A 12,845-nucleotide genomic window follows, 5' to 3' on the forward strand; every position below is an offset into this window, starting at 1 on the left:
TACTGATGCAGTATCGACCATTATTTACATTTGACAGGAACACACGCAACTCTCGCCCGTAAAGGTAATGGGCGTGAAGTTTCCGGACAACGTGCACGACACAGTTTAGCCAATCACAACACACCGGCCCAAGCTAACCAATCTGAGCCCACTGCCTGTTTCTGAGGGAGTGGTTTCATTGACTAAGCAAGTCAACCGGTCGTTCAAATGAGAGAGGAGAAAGCGGCTGACAATAAAGGTGAACCACCCCTTTAAAAAATACTCATGGTACGTGAAGTAGGCTACAGCATAACAAGTTCCTAGCACTAAATATTAATCTTAATAAATATATTTAATATATGTAATACATTTATCTAAATATTGATCTTAATATTCAACAATATTATTGATCTGGCTGCACTGACACTATATATAAGAACTGAACTGAGCGGGACAACGACATCATCACTGTTTTCAGAGAAGCTGTATAGATATGAACTAAATTAATAACTTTTTTACAGCAGAAATGAACCATCACTTACTTAAGCTGGATGACATGATTTACTTCTAGATCTGCTTTACACCCCAAAAACACTTTGTTGCATTATTTCCATCACTGTAAAGCTGCTTTGAAACAATCTGTATAGTAAAACGCCTTATATAAATAAAGGTGACTTGACTATCAATGAAAATAGAAGTAAATTATTATTTACAATTATTAAACCCTCAATTACTTCAATATATTTCACAATACATGACCTTATTTTGAAATGGTACAGTGTGTTATTTGTAATGCTCTGTGGGTTTCTCTCTATCTGTCTGCGTCCGCTTAAATATAATCTTCCACTCTGGCAATACTCAAAATAGATGTCAATTCAATCACAAATATAGAATCATCTCATTAAAGTGAAATGTCGTTAAAATGAAAGGTTTCAGAAAAGTAATTACACAGTAGCGTACACATTACATTACTTCATGCTAATGCTTCAAAGAACATTGTGTTGCTTCCCTAAACCAATATGTGAAATTTTCCATTTTTAAAAAGACACTATATACAAATAAACACTGCACAGCATCAAACTGCACTAGTATCGACTACAATGTCCTTTTTGATACTTTAGGCCGTCACGACACAAGCATAGTCACAGCTCAAACCACCTCTGACAAATTACATGTGCAAAAACTGACGGAGGTGCACTATACGTGATTAGCCATTTTGCTTGTGTAAGGGAAATTTTAAACTGAATATTAAAGGGTTAGTTCACCCAAAAATGAAAATTAAGTCATTAATTACTCACCCCCATGCTGTACCAACCCCGTAAGACCTTCGTTCGTCTTCGGAACACAAATGAAGATATTTTTGATTAAATTTGAGAGCTGTATAACTACCACATTGGCTCCTAAGGGACTGCCTCTTGACGGCCCAGAAAGTCAATGAAGAAAATGTTTAAATATCCCAAGTGACTACCGTGGCTCAACTATATGTTTATCAAGCGACGCGAATACTTTTTGTGCGGAAAAACAAACAAAAATAACGAGTTTATTCGACTATTTCTTTTCTTCCTTGTAGGCCAGAACGAGACTTCCTTATAGATTTCCACGACGCATGCGCGAGATTTGCGATCTGCTTACACCAGCACTACTTCAGATCGCAATTCTCGCGCATGCGTCGTGGAAATCTATAAGGAAATCTCGTTCTGGCCTACAAGGAAGAAAAGAAATAGTCGAATAAACTCGTTATTTTTTTTTGTTTTTTCGCACAAAAAGTATTCGCGTCGCTTGATAAACATATAGTTGAGCCACTTGGGATATTTAAACATTTTCTTCATTGACTTTTTGGGCCGTCAAGAGGCAGTCCCTTAGGAGCCTATGTGGTAGTTATACAGCTCTCAAATTTAATCAAAAATATCTTCATTTGTGTTCTGAAGACGAACGAAGGTCTTACGGGGTTGGTACAGCATGGGGGTGAGTAATTAATGACTTAATTTTCATTTTTGGGTGAACTAACCCTTTAATCTAACCACGGTTTATCAGTTGCTAAGTCTCTAAAAAAATGTACTAAGACATTTTGTACTTTAGAGATGTGTGTATGTCAAGCACCTGATTGTGTGTATAAATAACAAATATGAGAAATGGAACCAGGCAGAAGACGAATTTCGAGCTTGACATCTATGAAGTAATCATTAAAACAAAGTCTCCTCTAGTAACAGAGGAGGCAGTAAATGAAGAACCAATCATATTATCTTTTTTTCTTTTTTGAATATGTGTATCTGCTTGTGTGTTTTATAATACATAGATGTTTTATTTGTTTTTAGACAGAGATGATTCATACAACAGATACGCCTTTTTAGTAAATGCTGTGTCAGGGAAATTGCAAAATAGGACAGACTGGCCTGGTCAAAAGGACCGAAAAGTCTTCCCGGTAACAATAACTAACTTGAGTGTGAGGAAAAGGAGAACTGGAACCTGTATACATGCAGGAGCCTTGGCAAGGAAAGGAGGGGTACATCAATGAAGGGGGATTATTTGTGTATATAAAATCTGGAAATTGAGAAGGATCTTTGCCCTTCTCATATCCGACTCTGTCTGTGTGTGAACTGCCTAATTTCTTATAAGAAATAAGATACTAATGCTTATGACTTTCGAGACTTTCACTTGTTCTTTAATTGTTGTTTAAGATCCAGGTAAAAAAAAATTGGCAGCTGTATTTTGACACATTAAGCTCAATTATGCCTACGGGTAATTACATCCACACCATAACCAGCAAAACAGGTAATACAGATATGGCTCTTGTGGTTCAAAATGAAGTTTTCTTCCACCCTGGTCAATAAACGTGACTTTATTAAATAGAATCAATCAATAAATCAATCAAAATATCCATCCTTCCATCAAACGTAGTTTCATAGCAAATTTTCTAATTAAAGGTTCTGTAAGTTTTTGACGGTACTACAGCATACAAATGTTTCCAGATATTTAGGAATCATGCTGACTTCACATAATCGTTTCTCTTAAAAACAAAAAACGTGGTCTGTGCGAAATCGCATGCAGCCAAAATTGGAAAAACCCAATTATTTTGCCACCACAGGTTGCCAGTTGACAGAAAACACAGCTTATTGCAGCCAAGAAAGCCAGCGAACAATCTGTCAGAGATCGCAGATTATAGCCAACCTAAAAAGCCTCAGTACCCATCCAAAAACTTTATGAAAGGGAGCATATCAACTCATCATAAATCAACTTACAGTGTAAAGGCCATTGCACACTGAGTACGAAATTTTCGTATGCGTATTTTCGTGTTCGTCAGCCTAAAAATTCGTCACGCATAGAAACCTTGCACACCGAGTCCGTTGCGTATTTATTAAACGTTTGCGGGGAAAAACGCAAAAATACCAAATGGATTCGTCAAGCAGTGAGGATGATTTTTGCCCTCTCTCTTATTGAAAAGAAAAGAAAGAGAAAATATTACGTCCATCCAATCCTGAAATTGCGCCGAGGCAGGAGAGTTCCACCTTATCAAGGAGTTGCGAATTTATCCTGAGCGATTCAAAATTTACCTCAGAATGTCAGTGGGACAGTTTGATGCTTTGCTAGCGATTCTGGAGCCACATATTAAAAACAAGACCACCGATTTCCGTGAACCAATCGATTCTGAACGGAGACTGGCTGTGTGTCTGGTATGGACACACACACAAACACACACCCGCGCGCGGCCGGTGGAAGCGCTGGCACCGATCTGGGATGACAGAACAGCTAGGCTGTTATTGTGTATATATTGTGCCCAAATAATACATTAGTTATCGAATAGGCTGCTCAATCACACCTTATTCGATCCTAAATTTCAATCTGATTGAAAGAGGAGGTTTATTAATTTCATAATCCAATATAGAGAAGAGAACATAAACACTTGATCGAATTGAAAACCGAAACTGAAAGCACGGCACATATGTGCAATGATGTGAGGACGAGCTCCCCCCGGCCCTGAATTGTCAAAAGACCTCTCAAAATGCTGGCTCTGGATGCGAAAAACGCAGAAAATCGACCCCGATCTGATTAATTTTATGACGGACGAAAGTTTCGGAGGCGGTGTGAAAGCGTGACTGACATAACGTGAGGTCGAATTTTTTTTTTAACGTGTGAAAATTTCGGATGCGAATTTCGGACTCAGTGTGCAATGGCCTTAAGGCTGAATCCCAATTCACCCCTTGGCCCTTAAAACGGAGTTACAAGGGCCAAGGGGTTGAAATATTCCCCTGCGAAATGGAACAACCCTTCATGAACCCGATACGCCATCAGTCATCGGCAATGGCTCTGCCGTTACAGAGTTTGTACAGGATTTCTCCATGACAACAACTGACAATCAGCGCAGCTGCTCTTAACTTTGAATAAACATGATGATTATAAAATCCCTTCCTCGAAATGTATGTCTTTTCTGATCGGAAAGGTAATTTATTATACCATTTCTTAATTTAAATGACTATAGTGTTACTATAAGAGTAAATAAAGTGCGTGGTGGAATCATCTGGCGCTAACTTTAAATGTTTAACCGTTTGCGATCCATCTCGTCGGTGATTTCCGATGCATTCCATGAACTTTTCTCTTAGCCCTCCGTTTGGAGTGTGCCTCTGAAATATCTCCGTTTCGAGTGCTATGTAGCCCTACACCTTCGCCCTACTCCTCGATCTCAAGAAGAATCGGGACACCCTACCCTTAGACGTGAATGAGCAAAACGGAGGGTAGGGCTAAGGGGTAGGGCCAAGGGGTGAATTGGGATTGAGCCTAAGTCTCCTCGCATTCCATTGTCAATTGAGCTTGTTCCTGTTGCGTGTCCTCAAACTGGCAACCCGCGTGTGTATAGAATCTGAGCAGGAGTGACCGGGGGAAACAACTCTCTCCAAACTTTTTGTCAGCAAGTGGTCCAAAGCACGCTGGATGGTCCAAAAGGAAACTTTGCTGCCTATGTGGAGTGGGTGCTGGTGAATTGGGGATCACCTTTCATCGTCTGGAAGAAGACCCTGCCAGCCCCACTCCCGACCCGGAGCCCAGCCAATCATCAACATTGCACAGAACGAACATACTGCCAGAGCCAATCGCAGATCCAAGCCAAATGCCAACTTCGTTCCAGATCCGAGCCCAACAGAGAGTCTGATCAGGTACAAGAGCAGGCAACATCATCAGTGCCAGTGGGTGTCCTGGACACCTCTTTCAGCCCCACCTCCGCTAGTCCCCTTTTGTCCCTCAGCTCCCCCTATGCTGACTCCACTCTGCTGTGTGGATCTGCTTTGGGTTTTACGGTCTCCAGCTCTCCGTTCCTGCTTTGCAGGATGATCCCATGGCTCCTCATCCAGCCACCGAGCCCATACCTCCATCTTGGTCCATTCATCACTCGGCTTCACTTTGGCTTCTTCCTCGCTCGGCTCCACCTGGGACCGTCGTCCTTACGGCTCCACCCGGCTTCCTCATCCCTTCGGCTCCACTTTGCTCAGTCGTCGCTCCTCCTATGCCATGGACCTTCAGGTCTTCGCCAGCACCTCATCCCTCCACCCCTTCGTCGGGCTTCACCTTAGCTCCAGATCCACCTTGGTCCTTGACTGTAGTTCCCTTGTTTTCACCCCTGGTGGTTAGACCCTTGACTCCACCCTGGTTCTTCCCACCATCAGTTACGCCATGGGTCTTCATCCTGGCTGTACTCTGGGTTGTTGCAAAAGTAAAGCGCTTTGGTGGCCATTGGGTCTATGAAAGCGCTATATAAAGGCAGTCCAACATTGCGAATATAGTACATCCAGATTGCATTCTTACTACAACATTCATACTGTATAGAACATAATTTTTTACCGGATGTGAAGTAAGTACTCATTCTGAATAAGTACCTACTCAAGAGAGTTTGCGATTTTGGACGCAACCCTTGGTGTGAAGTACCAACCTGATCTAATGATAATTCTTAAGTATTGTACAAGTGTGTGATTTTATATGAATGATTAGGTAAAAACATGAAGGTCCACCCCTAAACCAAACCCTAGTGGGGGCATGAGCAGACTGACAAAAAACGTACAAATGAGAGACCTTATGAATTCACAACCAATTTAACAAATTATAAAGTACAAACAAATTATAATAAGACTTTTAATTGTATATCACCTACATTTTGTTTCTCCGAGATATTAAGGGCTAATGTTTCTGGAAAATTGATGTGAACTTCCAAAGTGAACAAGACAAACCCACAACATATGTCACCCGAACGTCTCACAAATCTGATATTCGACATGAAACCTTTCACATTCATGTGCTATTGTCAGCATTTATTTCAAAATACTCATTGTTATGGTTATTAAGGAATGTAGTTGATTACATTTAATAGAATATTTATTTGTTGTCGCTCCAATGGCCCCTGATGAAAGGTAACATTCAATGAAGAAAAATGAGAGAAAGGACGATGAAGGAAAGAGAAAAGAATTGTGGGGGACGAAGAATAATCGGCCAGCTGTGAGCGTGCTGCAATTACTCTGTCTGAAGTCTAACAATTATGCCGCGGGCCCCTTCGAGAGGAGGCTACCATCCAATCAATGCGTAATTGTGATAATTGTTGTCAGTGTGCCGGTGTAGGTTCTTCTGTAACTTACAGAAAAGGGGTAAAAATGAATAAACAGTGCACATTGAATGCCAAAGTGATGTCACCTAGTTTGGAACGGCATTTAGAACAAAGGCTCTCAATATGCAGTGTGGGGAAATGGGTTGTGAACGATGGTGAGTCAGCGCAGGGTTGATGGGTAGCCATTGTTTCTACATCCGTCTGTTAATATCTGTGTGTCGGCAATCAAACCGGGACATGTTCCATCAAGTGGTCTTATATACACACAATTTGGGGGTTTTACTGTATATATTATGGTAATATTTATGTTGTGAGCAGAGCCATCAATATACAACACTTTGATAAAGTTAATTTTATATATTTTTGACTGTGCAATAAGTCCATTCCTGAAATTTGTTCACTACTAAATATTCCATGGTCAACTGTCAGTGGTATTATAACAAAGAGGAAGCAATTGGGAATAACAGCAACTCAGCCATGAAGTGGCATGCTGAGGCACACAGTGTGCAAAAGTCGCCAACTTCTAGTCAAAACTTTGTGTGGCCTACAGATTAGCTCATGAACAGTGTGTAGAGAGCTTCATGGAATGGGTTTCCATGGCCAAACAGTTGCATCCAAGCCTTACATCACCAAGTGCAATGCAAAGAGTCGAATGCTGTGGTGTAAAGCACGCCACTGGACTAGAGAAGTAGAGACGTGTTCTCTGGAGTGACGAATCACACTTCTCTGTCTGGAAATCCGGTAGACGAGTCTGGGTTTGGTGGTTCCCAAGAGAACTGGACTTGCCTGACTGAGTTGTGCCAAGTGTAGAGTTTGGTGGAGGGGGGATTAATGCGCTTCTAGTGGAATGGTCAAAAATTCCCATAAACACTCTTAAACCTTGTGGAAAGCCGTCCCAGAAGAGTTGAAGCTGTAATAGCTGCAAAAGGGTCGTCCAACTCCATATTAAACCCCACGGATTAAGAATGGGATGTCATTAAATTTCATGTGCATGTAAAGGCAGACGTCCCAAAACTTTTGGAAATATTGTGTATATATTTGATCCCCCAAGAAAATCCGAAAAAAACCCAGAGAACATTGCGCTTCTCCTAGCAACTCAACAGTAGTTCAATAGTCAATGTCAGTTGAATCGATTTGATTGATTTTTTTTTCAATCAGTGATTCCATTACTCACTGATATCAATACTCATTTGTTTAAATTCAATAAATTGATCAGCATTTTTGAATGACTCACTCAGAAAGTGGCTGAATTCGGAATAGCATACTACTACACATACTATTTCAGAAATAGTAAGAGTGGTGTGTGTTATTCTGAATTCAGACAGTTATTGAACAAATCATTTGACTGAATGATTCAAAAGAAAGGCTTGCCACCATTTAATAATCGAACCACATTGATGTACTGATGTAACCTACAGAAAGAGTCAATACAACGCAAATCCTATACTATTAAAGACCCCCTGTGGTGGAAATCAAGCTTTTAATGTTGTTTATAGTATGTCAATGTGGTGTTTTTAATATACTAAGACAAACCATGTGCACTTGCATAAGTTAACACCATTGCTGAGTATTTTCTCTTTAAAACTGCAGTGAACCATTTTTTATGACGCTTTACCTTCAGTGTCAGTTAGATGACGCGGGTAGGTTTTGGTCTGGGGTTGGGTTAGGGTTAGATTGCGTCATCTAACTGACGTTAAAGGGTACCCTAAAACGTCGGATGTTGACGTATGGTCAAAAGCTTCAGTTAGATGACGTCTTGGGATGAATTCAAGAATTAAGAGGCGTGTCCCAACACTTTTGTCCATAGTGTATAATAAAACTGTAATTTCAACAAATTTTGCCATCAACCACAGCCATTGTTTCTGACATGTTTTCTTACTGAAATATCCTCTGGGCTCAAAGAAAATCTTGAGTTTCCCACTTGTGGTGGTGTTCGTGCTCGTTCGTTCAACTTCTAAATCTACTCAGTCTGTCATGACTTGAATGCAAACCCTAATGAAAGAAAAATATATTTACCAATATATTACTTGAAATATATTGTAATATATTGTAATATATTATTTTCCTTTCCATGTTCCAGTATATTATATATTGGAAATACATGGAGTAATATATTGATGATACATACATTATACAATATATTAAATATATTGCAAAATATACAAATGATTGCCGCTTTCAATATATTGAAATATATGGTAAATGAATGTATAATATGTGTACTTATATATCCGAAAATATATATAAAATTTTATATAATTTTATAATTTGTATTACAATTTGTATGAAATAATGTATTGGTTATATATGTAAAGATATAATGCCCCATGTATGTTCAATATATGGTAGAATACATTTCAATATACATATGAAATTATATGGAAATATATAAATAAAATATATGTATAGATATGTGTTCCATATATTGTGGAATATATTTTAAATATATTTAAAATTATATGGAAATATATGCATATATATATATATATATATATAGATAGATAGATAGATAGATAGATAGATAGATAGATAGATAGATAGATAGATAGATAGATATGTGTTCAATATATTGTGGAATATATTTTAAATATATGTAAAATTATATTGAAATACATGTACAGTACATTGTTTATATCGAAATATGTACATGTATTGTACATATATCAATATATATTGAGAACATGCACATTCTGTAACGATGCAGGCAGGAATGAAGCAGAGATTGAATTCAATTGCAAGCACTTTAACAAACAAACAATCAAACAAACAAACAAACAAACAAACAGGTAAACCAGGGTAAACGACAGAACACTCAGAACAGGAACGGGGAACTCAGGATAGAACAATGACTACATTTATTAACCGTGCAACATTTTTAAAGAGTGCAATTGAACAGAAAATAAACATTATAAATTAAAGGAATTTCAATGACCAATGTCTATTTCAATCTTTCAGCAGTGCTCTTATAAAATATAAATAAAATATATGTAAACAAAATGCACAAATAATAAGGAATAAATAAATAATATACAAACTTTCAAGGACCTTAGGGAACTGTGGAAAAGCATATATGTTTCAATAAAACATATTTGTGTAATGCAGTTGCAGTAATTATTTGTAAATTATTAAATTAATAATTGAGCTAAATAGCCATGCATGTCATATCATATATAGCCCATGTATATATATACACAGTATATACAATATATATATATATATATATATATATGTGTGTGTGTGTGTGTGTGTGTGTGTGTGTTTAAAATAAGCCTCTTCTGCTCACCAAGGCTGCAATTATTTGATAAAAAATACAAAAAGACAAAAAAAAAAACAAAAAAAAAAAAACAGTAATATTGTGAAATATTATTACAAATTAAAACAGCGGTTTTCTATGTGAATATCTAGTGAAGTGTAATTTATTCCTGTGATCAAAGCTGAATTTACAGCATCATTACTCCAGTCTTCAGTGTCACATGATCCTACAGAAATTATTATAATATGATGCTCAAGAAACATTTATGATTATTTCCATGTTGAAAACAGTTTTTTACATTTTTATTTCAGGATTCTTTGATGAATAGAAAGTTCAAAAGAACAGAATTGATCTGAAAAAGAAAGCTTTTCTAACATTAATCACTACCATTCAAAAGTTTGGGGTCAGTAAGAATTTATTTTTTATTTTTTTGAGGAAAGAAATTAGAAAATACTTTTATTCATCAAGGATGAGTTAAATTGATCAAAAGTTACAGTAAATACATTTATAATGTTAGAAAATATTATATTTGAAATAAATGCTGTTCTTTTGAACTTTCTATTCATCATAGAATTTTAGGGTAAAAATGGTACACGACTGTTTTCAAAATTGAAAATAATAATTTATGTTTTTTGAGCATAAAATCAGCATATTAGAATGATTTCTGAAAACTGATGTGTAATCAGCAACAGTAATTATGTTGAAAATTCAGCTTTCAAATTACATTTTAAAATATATTAAAATAGAATTTTTATTTTAAATTGTCATAATATTTCACAATATTACTGTTTGTCATTTTTTTCCCATCAAATAAAGCAACCTTGGTGAGCAGAATAGACTTCATTTAAAAACATAAAAAATCTTAATGATCTAAAAATTTGGATTTTTGAATACCAGTAGTGTGTATATACAAATCTCTGAGATTGTCTGCAATATCTTGTCTGCTATATTTTATTTATATATTTCCATATAATTTTAAATATATTTAAAATATATTCCAACACATGGAACACATATCTATACATATATTTTATTTATATATTTCCATATAATAATATATTCTACAATATATTGAACACATAACTTTACGTACATTCTATTTATATATTTCTATACAATTTTAAATATATTTAAAATATATTCCACAATAAATTGAACACATAGAAATTTTATTTATATATTTCCATATAATTTCATACATATATGTATATATACTGTACACACACACACACACACACACACACACACACACACACACACACACACACACACACACACACACACACACACACACACACACACACACACACACACACACACACACACACACATATATATATATAGCACATATATTAAAGCATATAAAGGCAAACTTTAAAAACAAACTATATGTAAAAAATATATAGTGACTTTTTTGGTCTTGATTGCAATATATGTATCAATATATATAAATATATGGACTATGCATATATTGCAATATATTGGACAATATAATTAAATCCTATATGGTAATATATTGCCTAATATCACATGGTATATTCCAATATACTGCAATATATTTTTGTTCCATAAGGGAACATAACAGAACTTGAACGAACAGTGATGTTTGACAGATTCAAGGTCCAGAACTAACTTATTAAGTGACTTAAGTCACTTTTTGAAGCCACAATTTGAAAACAGAAAACACTTAAGAGCTGTTATCCAAATCTCTATCCAGTGCCTTCCATGGAGAGATCAGAGAAACATAAGTTCAGCATTTCATACTCAAACTGATTGTGAACAATCCAGAAAATCTGTGTGCTTTCGTTTAATGTCACTGAGCGTTATCTTTTCCTGTCCTCCGCCCTTCCCAGTAAAGGACACTCTTTCGGCACAGAGCCCCGAGGGTAGACAAGTACTCTTTAGCATTTCATCTCATCCTACTAGAGACACAAACCCCCCTGTGACCGAGCGCTTTTCCAGCTGTTGCTGCATCCGAGGCTGAAACTGCTGGTAATCCGGACCGCAGGGCTCGGTGCTTCATGACTTTAATCCATTTACACATCAAACTGTTCACGGCTGGAGGGATCACTTGATGCTCAGGTAGAAGACAGAAAACAACTGGCAGTTTTTAATCGCAATTACATCTGCTGAGGAAAATGACAATGGATTTTCGGTTGAGCTGATAAAGTGACTCAATTTACCACAGTTGACTTTTGTTTTCTTTTGTTGGAAGGAAAGATGTTTTATTACGTGCCAGGCACGTTACTTGATTGTTGTATGGTGCATTAGAAGTGTGTTTTTTTTAAAACGGCACATTTTTTAGAAAGATATCCCTAAAAAATCCTTTATGAGATATCCCAGACAGCAACATAGTGTCGGCCCAGATCCGGCCCATATCCGGCTGACACTATAAATTATTCTCTGGGATATCTGAAGTGTATATATATATATATATATATTTTTTTTTTTAAATCGTTGCAAACTGATTTGTATCCAGCAGGGTATACATTTTAAAGTAGCCCAGTCCAGCTCTGGCTTATGTCATTTAACATAAATGTTAGACCCTCAGGGTGACTGGATAATGTTTGAGGGTCTGGGCTGCTAAAACATAGGTTGGAGGTTCAATCCAAAGTACCAAGTCCTGTTCTATCATCATCATGCCCTTGACCACAGCTTGCTCTAGGCTGACTGTCAATGCAGTTGGTGCCTTATAAGTCACTTTAGATTAAAAATCTTAAATGCCAAGTCTTTAGACCTACAGAAGAGCATGAGCACGATTTAAAAAAAGGGGAACATTAAACCAAGGCTTTAGTAAAACTGGATTGTGGTAGAGTTATTAAGTATTTGGTATAAACGTCACAAAACAATTTTTTGTTTTATACGCTGTAAATTAATTAAAAATCACATTAACAAATTTAAGATATTTTATGTACCTTTATTCCAATGATATTATATGCTTTTCAGCACAAAAAGAAAAGAAAATTGTATGAAAAGAATATGAATAAATTCTATAAAATTACTTACTACAAAACTCCTTCTAAAGCAAAC

The sequence above is a fragment of the Pimephales promelas genome, chromosome 25 (genome assembly GCF_988280905.1).
Source record: "Pimephales promelas chromosome 25, fPimPro1.hap1.1, whole genome shotgun sequence".
Taxonomy (NCBI): Eukaryota; Metazoa; Chordata; class Actinopteri; order Cypriniformes; family Leuciscidae; genus Pimephales; species Pimephales promelas.